The sequence below is a fragment of the Rhinatrema bivittatum genome, chromosome 7, assembly GCF_901001135.1.
Source record: "Rhinatrema bivittatum chromosome 7, aRhiBiv1.1, whole genome shotgun sequence".
Lineage (NCBI taxonomy): Eukaryota > Metazoa > Chordata > Amphibia > Gymnophiona > Rhinatrematidae > Rhinatrema > Rhinatrema bivittatum.
Genome location: NC_042621.1, coordinates 60,763,893 through 60,776,885, shown reverse-complemented (window position 1 = coordinate 60,776,885; position 12,993 = coordinate 60,763,893).

The window sequence follows — 12,993 nt, the reverse complement described above, 5'->3', positions numbered from 1 at the left end:
CTTGGGCGTTTCCCTGTCTTACTGGACTCAGCGGCGCTGCTTCTCTTCCAGCGAGAGGTGGCTCTGCCCGAACTGCATCGGTTCTTCTTGGCGTCTAGAGGTGGGGGTTCACCATGGGTAAGGAAGCAAAGGAACGTGAAAACGACGGCGTGAGTTGCATGTGTCTATGCGGAACTCTTAATTCACGCGCTCTTTGCTGGAGGTGCCGATCGATCCTACCAGCCAGGTCAATGAGGGTATCAAATGATTCTGGCAGTTCCCGGGCTGCTAACTCATCTTTGATCTGAGAGGAGAGTTCTTCCAAAAAAATGCTGTGGAGACTGTCCTCTCTCCAATTCAACTCCGTAGCCATGGTATGAGATTCGATGGTATAGTCCGTTAGGGTCCTGGTACCCTGTCGTAAATGCAGTAGGTCTGGCCCCACCATATCCAGACGGCTGGGCTCATCGAAAACCTCCTTAAAGGCCTTGACAAATTGAGGCAGGTCTGGAAGCAGTGCATCTCCCCGCTCCCATAGGGGGGAGGCCCAAGCCAGCGCCTTCCCGTCAAGGAGTGAGAGGATGAAGGTCATCTTGATAGAGTTGCTTGAGAACTGCATAGGTTGAAGTGACAAGTGCATAAAGCACTAATTTAAGAAGCCCCCAGCACAGCTTGGATCCCCTGCATATCTAGGGGGTACCGGGAAATGGATAGTAGATGTTACCGCTATAGGTGTAGAGGCCGCTGGTGCCAAGGTGTTTGTCATGGTGTGGTGGCATCAAGACGGGCGCTGAGGAGTTCCATAGTGCCTGCCAGGCCTCCAGAAATTGCTGGTTCTGCTGAATCTTCTGCACCAGGCCTGGAATGGTCTGGACTGAGAGATCTGCCGGGTCTATGGCCTCTGCAAGCTGTTGAAGGAGTGGACCCTTGGACCGAAACAAGGTTGACGCTACCTGCTGGGAGGAGTCTCGCAGGTCCTTGTCATCAGCGGGTGGTATTAGTCAGTGCAGAGACCCAACAGGAGCTTCACCACTATCAGCCCACGTTCCCCGCAGGTTGAGCCCTTGGGTGCCAGGGCCGGCTGAATTTAGGCGCAGGTCTCTGGTGACAAAGGCTCCCACAATGGATGGCAGGTGAAAGAAGAGTCGAGATGTTCCAAGGGTCAGGACAGGCAGCTAGCAATGGAATCCAGAAGACGGTCCAAGGATCGAGGCAGGTGGCAAACAAGCAGGTCCAGGAAACGTACCAAAGTCAAGACAGACGGCGATCATGCAGAGTCCAGAGGAGGTCCGAGGTCAGAGGCAAGAGTCAATCCAGGGGAAGACGAGATAAAGGGCAGAAGCATGGGGACAGGAACATGGAGTCAGAAACACGGAGTCAGGCAACCAGCTATTCACACGGAGTTCGACTTGTTGCAGGGGCCAGGACCAAGGGCAGGGCCTGGCCTTAAATAGCTCAGGAGAGCTGGCATCATCAGGGAGGGCTGCGAAGGTTTTTCCACTGTGGCCCCTTTAAGAGAAGGAGAGAGGCGCACGCCTAAGGGGAATGGGTGCAGGAAGTTAGTGGCGGCGGCGGCTCCGAACCGCGAAGAAGTGTAGCAGCGGTGGGAGGCTGGCTGTAGATGCCATGGGTCGGCAGCGGCGGCTGCGGGTTGTAGAGAGGGGACTCAGCATTGGAAAGTGAGCGTGACAAGCCGCGGAGATCCATGACAGGCAAGCGTAACAAACCCCCCTCGCACGCATCCACTTAATAGGGCATGGATCTTGAGGCCCCCCCCGAGCCTGGAAAAATGGCATACCGTGGCCTTCCTGACAAGATACGCCTGAAATAGAAAGAGTACAAATTCAGGGGGAAAATTGCCTGCATCCTCAGGATCCTGATCCAAGAGGTCCTCCTCCTCCCCAGACAGAGGTTCCCAGGACCCCTGGGTCTTTGCGGGACTTCTATCAGCTGGCTCGGGCCATGTTGGGGCCTTCTCGCAGCGTTCTCCCCACGAGGGAGACGCCACCGACATCTTCAGGCTGCTCCGCCCCCTAGGCGCATGCGCGTCTGCCCGGGATTTAAAGGGGCCGCGGGGGGAACCTCGGCCTGGCCCCAAATCTCATCACCAGAGGCCTATATATAGGCTGCCTCAGACCTCCTTGCCTTACCTTGGCAACAGGTCGACTCCTGGAGTATCTAGTTGCTGATCCTGCTTGTTCCTGACTCCGTTCCAGTATCCTGCTTGTTCCTCACTTCGTTCCAGCCTTCCTGCCCACTTCAGCTCCTTTCCTGCTCCCGTGTTCCGGTTCCTGCTTGTTTGCTTCTTCGGTTTGACTTCGGCCTGGTTCCTGGTATTGCTTGTCTGCTGCCCGTCCTGACCCTCGGCTTGCTCTCTGGCTTCGTCTGTCTTCTGCCTGCCCTGACCTCTGGCCTGCTTCCTCGTCTTGCACCTCTGCTGCCTGCCTTGACTCCTGGACCGTCTCCGACTTCCCAAGCCTTCAGCCTGCTTCGACTTGGACTGTACTCTGGACTCCTCTTCGCCAGGAGACCTTCTTCTGGCGGCCCCGGCACCCAAGAGCTCAACCTGCGGGGAACGAGGGCTGGTATAGGTGAAGATCCTGTCAGGTCTCCTGGTCCTGATCCACCTCCCAGCTACGAGTAACACTGCAGGCCTTCCTTCAGTGGGTCCTCCATACACTCTAGCTAGCCCAAGGGTCCACGTCCACAAGAATAAGCATTGGCAAGATAAATGTAAGACATTGATAAGACAGACTAAGAGAGAATTTGAAAATAAGTTGGTTGTAGAGGCAAAAACTCACAATAAAAACTTTAAAAAATATATCCGAAGCAGAAAGCCTGCGAGGGAGTCGGCTGGACCGTTGATGATCAAGGGGTTAAAGGAGAAGATACAGCCATTGTGGAAAGATTAGATTTCTTTGCTTAGGTGTTTACTGAATAGGATGTGGGAGAGATACCCATTCCAGAGAAGGTTTTCATGGGTAATGATTCAGATCAACTGAACCAAATCACAGTGAACCTGGAAGATATGGTAGGACTGATTGACAAACTAAAGAGTACTAAATCACCTGGACCAAATGGTATACACCCCAGAGTTCTGAAAGAACTAAAAAATGAAATTTCAGACCTATTTCAATTAATTTGTAACCTACCATTAAAATCAACCAATGTACCTGAAGACTGGAAGATGGCCAATGTAACTCCTATATTTAAAAAGGGATCCGGGGGTGATCCAGGAAACTATAGACCGGTGAGCCTCACTTCAGTGCCAGGAAAAATCGTGGAAAGTGAATAAAGAATAAAATCACAAAACATTTAGATAGATATGGTTTGGTGAGACACAGCCAAAATGGATTTACCCAAGGGAAGTCTTGCCTCACAAACCGCCTATATTTTTTGAAGAGGTGAATAAACATGTGGACAAAGGTAAACCAGAAGATGTAGTGTATTTGGATTTTCAGAGGCTTCTAAGAAAACTAAAAAGTCATGGGATAGGAGGTGATATCCTTTCGTGGATTGCAAGCTGGTTAAAAGACAGGAAACAGAGAGTAGGATTAAATGGTCAGTTTTCACAGTGGAAAAAGATAAACAGTGGAGTGCCTCAGGGATCTGTATTTGGACGGGTGCTTTTTAATATATTTATAAATGGTCTGGGAAGGGGTATGATGAGTGAGGTGACCAAATTTGCGAATGACACAAAATTATGCAGAGTAGTTAAATCTCAAGTGGACTGTGATGAATTGCAAGAGGACCTTGCGAGACTAAAAGATTGGGCTTCCAAATGGCAGATGAAATTTAACGTGAACCAGCGCAAAGTGATGCATATAGAGAAAAATAACCCTAACATTGTGTAACCCATAGTTACACAATGTTAGGTTCTATCTTAGGAGTTACCACCCAGGAAAGAGATCTAGGAGTCATAGTGGATAATACATTGAAATCATCGGCTCCGTGTGCTGTGGCAATCAAAAAAGCAAACAGAATGTTAGGAATTATTAGGAAGGAAATGGTGAATGAAATGGAAAATGTCATAATGCCTCTATATCGCTCCATGGTGAGACCACACCTTGAATACTGTGTGCAGTGCTGGTCACCGCATCTCAAAAAGGATACAGCTACACTGGAAAAAGTCAGAGAAGGGCGCCCAAAATGATAATGGGCATGGAACGGCTGCCCTAAGAGGAAAGGCTAAAGAATTTAGGGCTGTTCAGTTTGGAGAAGAGACAACTGATATGATAGAAGTTAGTAAAATCATGAAAAGACTTGAACAAGTTAATGTAAATCGGTTATTTACTCTCTCAGATAATAGAAAGACCAGGAGGCACTCCATGAAGTTAGCAAGTAGCTCATTTAAAACAAATCAAAGAGGGGGGACTCACGAGGAGGAGAGAGGAGAGTTCAGCCGCCCAGCTGCTTGATATTATCCCGCCGGGGATTTCCTTTGAAGGACTGACTCGCTGCGAACCAGCTGGAGCTGGTAAGCCCATCTTGGTGGGCGGAGCCAGGTGACGTCATCAGCGGCCGACTGCCGCTTTAAAATCGAAGGCAGTGCGACCGAGAACCGGGGGACTCACGAGGAGGAGAGAGGAGAGTTCAGCCGCCCAGCTGCTTGATATTATCCCGCCGGGGATTTTCCTTTGAAGGACTGACTCGCTGCGAACCAGCTGGAGCTGGTAAGCCCATCTTGGTGGGCGGAGCCAGGTGACGTCATCAGCGGCCGACTGCCGCTTTAAAATCGAAGGCAGTGCGACCGAGAACCGGGGGACTCACGAGGAGGAGAGAGGAGAGTTCAGCCGCCCAGCTGCTTGATATTATCCCGCCGGGGATTTCCTTTGAAGGACTGACTCGCTGCGAACCAGCTGGAGCTGGTAAGCCCATCTTGGTGGGCGGAGCCAGGTGACGTCATCAGCGGCCGACTGCCGCTTTAAAATCGAAGGCAGTGCGACTGAGAACCGGGGGACTCACGAGGAGGAGAGAGGAGAGTTCAGCCGCCCAGCTGCTTGATATTATCCCGCCGGGGATTTCCTTTGAAGGACTGACTCGCTGCGAACCAGCTGGAGCTGGTAAGCCCATCTTGGTGGGCGGAGCCAGGTGACGTCATCAGCGGCCGACTGCCGCTTTAAAATCGAAGGCAGTGCGGCGCGCAGCTGCCGCCGGCGCGCCGCCTAAGCCGCGCGCGGCTTTGTCAGGTACCTTTTAATTATTGTATGTTAAAACTTAGGTATTTCTTTCATAGCAGCTGGGATAATTGAATTGGTTATATTTGTCACCTCTTACTACCCATATGATGGGAAGAAAGAGGAAGGCAAAAATTTATTCGTCATCACCAATATCAATTAGGGGCCCAATGGACAATCATGTCTCACGACAGATTGAAACGCCAAATGAGGACAGTGAGGGAGCAACTTCTACTGCTTCTCTCAGTCCTGGCGAGGGACCATCATTACCACCCCAACCTCCAGTAAATCCCTTATTTGATAATATAAATTCACAGATTCTAAAGTTCCCTACAGGGGTGCAGTTGGTGGATTCAAACACCTCTTGTCAGGAAGGTTTATTAACAACATTACAAGAATCAGTGAAGGATAAAGATGAAACACTTTTGGGAGACAACAGGCTATTTCAACAGCCTGTAGAAATTCCCAAGAGTGTGTCTATGCTGGATTTATGGAGAATGATATCTAAGCTAGACACGAATGTTTCGCAAATAAATGCTTCCTTAACCTCAATTGTTAATTCGAATAGAATTAAAATTGATGAGCAGGATAAAAGAATTGTAGAGTTGGAAAAAACATCAGGAATACTATCTGGGAAAGTGCAATTGTTACAAGATACAGAAACTATTCATATTAGGGACAGCCTTGCTACCCATAAAGAATTGGAAACTATAGAAAACATGCTAAGAAAGAAAAATCTACGTATTATAAACTTCCCAAAGACTAGGTTACTATCTCCATTTGAGATGTTTAAAAAGTATTTAAAAGAAGTATTATTATATGCGGATGATAGTATCCCTCAGATATCTAAGATCTTCTATTTGGATAAAACCAGAAGAGGGAATAGGGATAGTATACAAAACGTAGAGCAGACTGACATAGAAACCCTGGGGGTATCCACTTTCCTGGAAGAGTCAGTTGACGTGATACATAATAGATCAACTCTCTTTGTAACATTTGTCCAGGAATTGGATAAAGATAAAATCTTTACTGCTTTTTTTAAGAACAAGGGATATAGCTTTTTGTGGACAGAGGATCTTGATATTTCCTGATGTCTCTAGACCTACACAGGTAAGACGGAGACATTTTCTATCCCTGAAAAGTAAACTGGTAGCAATGGGTGCAAGTTTCTTCTTGAAATATCCATGTTATTGTATGGTTACATTTCAAGGGAAAAAGTTTAGTTTTATAGATCCTCTTCAGTTGGAAACTTTTTTGTCAGATAGAAATCAAGGTAATGGTAATGTAAATGGTACATAAAGAATGAACACTGCCGTGCATTTACTGGCCTTCTAGTTACAGACTTTGTCAAGGCTCATCATGTCAGAGCCATTGCATTTTCTTTGCTCTCCTGAGTGCTGTCTCCATAACAGTCATCTGTAAAGCTGCGACTTGGTCGTCTATATGTTGCATTACTGTTTGGACAATCTATCCAGAAAAAACAGTATTTTTGGATAAGCAGTTTGGTGTAGCTTGTTCACTAGTAATCTGCTCTCCACAGTGGGGTCCGAGTTGCTTTCCAGTAAGTGCTTTACTGCAACCCTCAGCTTGGGACTGGCCAAGTGTCATAGCTGATTCAGCTCTGCTTGTCGTCAAAGCAAGTTTGCCTACTGTAAATGGTGTTCTCCATAGACAGCATGCTTAATACTCACCTGCCTCCCTGGAGAGTTGACTACCTAGCTAGATTCAACTCTAACAACGACTGAAGGGCTTGTGAGGCAACGTTTGCATGGGAATTCCTGCACACGCTCAGTAGCAAAAGCTCTACTAAGCTAAAGAGATAGGTTAATCTGGTGCTGTTGAATGATGTCACAAATGGCTAATAATGTCATGGCTATTTCATCCAGCTGTCTATAAAGAACACTGTTTATGGTTAGCACACTTGCTTTACTAGAAGTAGATTTTGTCAGACAAATCTAATCAATTTGATTGGGCAACCAGAGAACTGGATCAAGGGAAAGCACTAGAAGTAGGTTACTTGGATTTCAGTAAGGTCTTTGACATTATTCTGCATAGGCAACATAAATTAATTGAGCACCCTTGGTATGGGATCTAGAATGACTGACTGGGTTAGAAACTGGCTGAGTGGGGGCAACAAAAGGAAGTGGTAAATGGAGTTTATTCTGAGGAGGAGGGATTACTAGAGATGTGCCTCGGGGATTGGGGCTTGGACTGGTTCTTTTTCTTTTACTTTATTTTTATCAAATTTTCCAAATTTACAAGTCAAGCAAAAACCTCAACTTGCAAAAACTAAATGCAGTATATACGTTATGCAAAAAATGCAGTATATAGAAAGAAAATAAGTAAGGAGGAGGAAGGGAAAAAATGGTGGATGATCTATGATATATTATCCAAATCCCACATCAGCTAACCAGATCCTTCTTCCAAGAATTTCTTCAACTTCAGAGGGTCATATAATACAAAACAAAACCCCTGGAACTTAACTGTACATTTCATAGGAAATTTAAGGAAAAAATCTCCTCCAGTGAAACAACCCTTTTTCACAATGCCAAAAACTTCTTCCTCTTCAATTCAGTAGTTTAGCAAAGATCTGGAGAAACTCAAATTTTCTGTCCCAAGAAAAGAACATCTTTATGCTTGAAAAAAGCATGAAGAATCCGATTTCTATCAGGCTTTAATACAAACAAAACCAAAAGAGTAGCTCTTTCCAGAACCTGCTCTTGTAATTATTCCAAAATCTCCATTTCACAACGGGTTCAGAAGTAACAGTTTGTACAGGATGAATACTAAACACCTCCAGCCTCTTGTAAATTAAGGGCTGGTAAATACTGCATTCTTAACAGTCGGAGGAAAAGAGTCTGCTGGACATTTAATCACCTCAAGCAGATATTTATGGAGCATATTAGTGATGATGTAGGAGGAAATGTAATAGCCCCTGAGCAAGACAGAAAGCATACGAGTATCAGACAGCAGTCTCTGAGAGGAAAACAGGGCATATAAAGGCTAAGGTAGTCTCTATGGAACTACAATTCCCAGATATCCCTGCAGCGAGTGTGGAGAGAAGCTGTGCATAGAGAAAATGAATCACCTGCATTAATAGAATCACACCAAATGGCTGATAGGAAATAAGAGGGGTGGAGTTACAGAGATAATTGGATCAGCAAGGGAAAGAAGCAGAGTCCGGGGAAGCCCATCTTAGCTATAGCCCCAACAGCATGGAGCAGCCCTCTGAGGAGGAAGAAGAACCAGAATCAGTTCTAAAGTCACCAGGGAAAATAATTAAGTTTTGGGGTTTTTTATTTATTTATTTTTAATAAATATATGAAGACTGTTGCATTAACGATTAGAAGCCTGCAAATCTAGAGAGGGGATATAAAAATGTTTTCATTGGGGCGGATTTTCAGAGCCCTGCTCGCGTAAATCCGCCCAAAAACCGGGCGGATTTACGCGAGCAGGGCCCTGCGCGCCGGTGAGCCTATTTTACATAGGCTCACCGGCGCGCGCAGAACCCCGGGACTCGCGTAAGTCCCGGGGTTTTCGGAGTGGGCGTGTCGGGAGGCGTGTCGGGGGGCGGGGCCGGAGCGCGCGGCGTTGCGGGGGCGTGTCGGCAGCGTTTTGGGGGCGGGTACGGGGGGCGTGGCTACGGCCCGGGGGCGTGGCCGCGCCCTCCGTACCCGCCCCCAGGTCGCGGCCCGGCGCGCAGGAGGCCCGCTGGCGCGCGGGGATTTACGCCTCCCTCCGGGAGGCGTAAATCCCCCGACAAAGGTAGGATGGGGGTTTAGACAGGGCCGGGCGGGTGGGTTAGGTAGGGGAAGGGAGGGGAAGGTGAGGGGAGGGCAAAGGAAAGTTCCCTTCTAGGCCGCTCCGATTTCGGAGCGGCCTAGGAGGGGAACGGGGGTAGGCTGCGCGGCTCGGCGCGCGCAGGCTATACGAAATCGATAGCCTTGCGCGCGCCGATCCAGGATTTAGCCGATACGCGCGACTACGTGCGTATCTACTAAAATCCAGCGTACTTTTGTTTGCGCCTGGAGCGCAAACAAAAGTAGGCTGTTCGCGCTCGTCTGAAAATCTACCCCATTGAGTTTAGTATCTGGGGGAGAGAGCGATTGCCCCAGGGAAAGAAAAGAAGTTTGAACTGTGCTGAGTGATAATTCATTTATTTATTTATTTATTATTTATTTATTTGCAGTTTTTATATACCGACATTTGTTTAGTAACCTCACATCGGTTTACAATTAACAGAAACTTTGCAGCTGTGCCAAACAGAACGAACATGTGCAACAGTGCTTTACAATAAACAATAAACATTTACAATAAACAATAAACTTTACAATAAACTTGTTAACAAACATGTGCTTTACAATAAACTTGTTAACTGGGGGGGGGGGAGGGGAGAGAAGAGAACAGTGGAACAATGAAAGGGAAAAATAATATAGTGGTACAAAGCAAATTCATCTTTAGAACTGAAGTGCCAGCATAGATATGAAAGCTAGATCTCCTGAAATACAGAAAATTGTGGAAGAATGTTTTGCCTAGATTTAAATAAGGCTGGTGAGCTGGTTTGGTGATACTGTTGAGAGCGCTCACCTTGCAGTAATTGTGAACTAAAGCTAAAGCATCCTAATTAGCACTAATTGAGAACCTAGGGGTCAGGTTGTGTTTGCTACAGAATTAAGTAGCCTTCCAGAGTGCTGGGAACTACAAGCTAATATAGGGACGGTAACTTTTAAACTGGCACGTGGGCACACATGTGTGCTTGCTCATCGCTCCGCACCCAGGGATGTGGCCATTTCATAACAAACGAGTGTATATGTGCGCATGTTATAAAATAGCCTGACTGAGCGTACATGTGTGTACAATTGTAAGTACATGCGCACCTATGTGCGCAAATGCTGCTTCTACCATGTAAGTGGGGGGAGTTTAAAAGACACATACGCCAACGCCATTAGTTTTACCAGTTCCTTCCCAGATCTCTTCGGTTAAGGATTAGGACTTCCAAACCCCCCCCCCCCCCCCAGTTTAATAGTCTCCCTTCTCCTTTGTTTGCCCTAACTCTGGAAATCCAGCTGATAATTTGCACGTCATCCATTGCAGAAGCAAAGTTACACGGGATGGGTGGATGCATCTTCTCGCTCCCCCCCCCCAGGATTCCTCATCTTCTTCATCTGTACGGGTCTACTCTGACCTCTCATCAGTTTCCCAATGGCATTGCTCCTCCACGCAGCTGCAAGAACCCCTGTGTAAGAAAATATGGGTGCAAGAGGATCTGGATCCTCAGAAATGACACCCACAGGCTCCCAATTCGGGCATTCTCCTGGCAGCCATTCCACACCACCGCAGATGGGATCAGCCACTGTCTCTACCGCCCCCAGTATCAGACATGGCCCAACAAGCCATCACTCAGATTTCAGCTGCTCTCACAGGGTTCTTTTCCTCTCTCCAGATGGGGTTCCCTACCCGCATCCCATCCCAATTAGCCCCCATGTATCTCTACGTCAATCGCGGGAGCCTTCCCCCTGTATATCACCGAAGATGCCCTCACCTATATCACCGAGGATGCCCTCACCTATTTCAGGGCGGTTACCAGGGCGAAATATTCTTTCACCCTGCCCCCAAACCTCACTGAAGTCGACTCCGTAACTGGATTCCTCGCCTTCGTCACCAGGGTCATCCATGGGATACCCCTCCGACCCTCCAGAAGAACCCAGGAACCCTACTCCCCCCCCCCCCCCCGAGGACCTCTCCTATCCTAAATTTACTGACAAAGTTAGATTCATTCTTAACACTGAGATCCATAAGCTGACGTTTTCAAGGGCAGAAACCTTAGGCATTTTAAAAACATTTGACCTTCCCTCGGAACCAACAGCTCTCCCATCCCACCATGGTGTGGATGTGGCCCTGGAGAAATCCTGGGAAAAAAGGTTTACCATGACACCAGTTTCCAGGAAGACCGACAAAATTTTGCTTGAAACAATCCTCTTTTTATACACCACCTCAACTGCCACATGCTTCCACTATGGTAGTCAGCGATGTAGTGAGCAAAGAAAACAAGATTACACCGATACTTCGACAAGTTTGCCAGGAGATCCTTCCAATCTGCCATGTTGGGCGCTCACATCCACCAACACCAGTTTTATATAGTACAATATTTGTACGAATGCCTCCAACTTGTTAAAGGTCTTCTACCAGAGACAGCTTCGGCAGTTTCTCCACCACAACCGATTCAGTATATGGAGAAGGGTATACGCCATCTCCTCCGTACCATATATGAAGCCTTTGAGACATTGTCCAGAGCATCGGCAATAGCTGCACGGCGCTTGTAATGACTTTGAGCCAGTGCCATACGTGAAGACATTCACAAAAAGCTGGCCAACCTTCCACATCGAATAGTTAATCTTTTTGACAGCCGCTTACAAGAAACGGTCTCCCAGCTGAAAGAACAAAGTGTGGTGGTGCAATCCTTGACCAACCCACCGGCCCACGCCACATTCCCTCAACGATACTTCGCCCCTCTTCGCAGGCAACCATATCAGCGGCGACCTTATCGGACCTACTCTTCATATAGTCCACCCACCTATCCACAACAGCAGCGCCAACAGTCGCAGCAGCAACAACAACGAGCTAGGCCCAGAGCCCAGCGACAACAGGGCTAGCAACCCCCTGCCAACCCGAAGGCCCCACCATCTCATGAGGGACTTTGTCAAACGCTTTCTGAAAATCCAAATACACTACATCTACCGGTTCACCTTTATCCACATGTTTATTAACCCCTTCAAAAAAATGAAGCAGATTTGTTAGGCAAGACTTCCCTTGGGTAAATCCATGTTGACTATGTTCCATTAAATCATATCTTTCTATATGCTTTACAATTTTGTTCTTGAGAATAATTTCTACTATTTTTCCCGGCACTGAAGTCAGGCTCACTGGTCTATAGTTACCCGGATCGCCCTTGGAGCCTTTTTTAAATATTGGGGTTACATTGGCCACCCTCCAGTCTTCAGGTACAATGGATGATTTTAATGATAGGTTACAAATTTTAACCAATAGATCAGAAATTTCATTTTTGAGTTCCTTCAGAACCCTAGGATGCATACCATCCGGTCCAGGTGATTTGCTACTCTTTAGTTTGTCAATCTGGCCTACTACATCTTCCAGGTTCACAGTGATTTCCTTCAGTTCGTCTGACTCATCACCCCTGAAAACCATCTCCGGAACTGGTATCTTCCCAACATCCTCATCAGTAAACACGGAGGCAAAGAATTCATTTAGTCTTTCTGCAATGGCCTTATCTTCCCTAAGAGCCCCTTTAACCCCTCTGTCATCTAATGGTCCAACCGACTCCCTCACAGGTTTCTTGCTTTGGATATATTTTAAAAAGTTTTTATTATGAGTTTTTGCCTCTGTGGCCAATTTCATTTCAAATTCTTTCTTCGCCTGTCTTATCAATGTTTTACACTTAGCTTGACAATGCTTATGTTTTATCCTATTTTCTTCAGATGGATCCTTCTTCCAATTTTTGAAGGATTTTTTTTGGCTAAAATAGCCTCTTTCACCTCACCTTTTAACCATGACGGTAATCGTTTTGCCTTCCTTCCACCTTTCTTAATGCGCGGAATACATATGGACTGTGCCTCTAGGATTTTATTTTTAGACAATGTCCATGCCTGTTGAACACTTTTAACCTTTGCAGCTGCACCTTTCAGTTTTTTTCTATTTTTCTCATTTTATCAAAGTTTCCCTTTTTAAAATTTAGTGTTAAGAGCTGCAGATTTACTTATTGTCCCCCTTCCAGTTAGTTTAAATTTGATCATGTTATGATCACTGTTGCCAAGTGGCC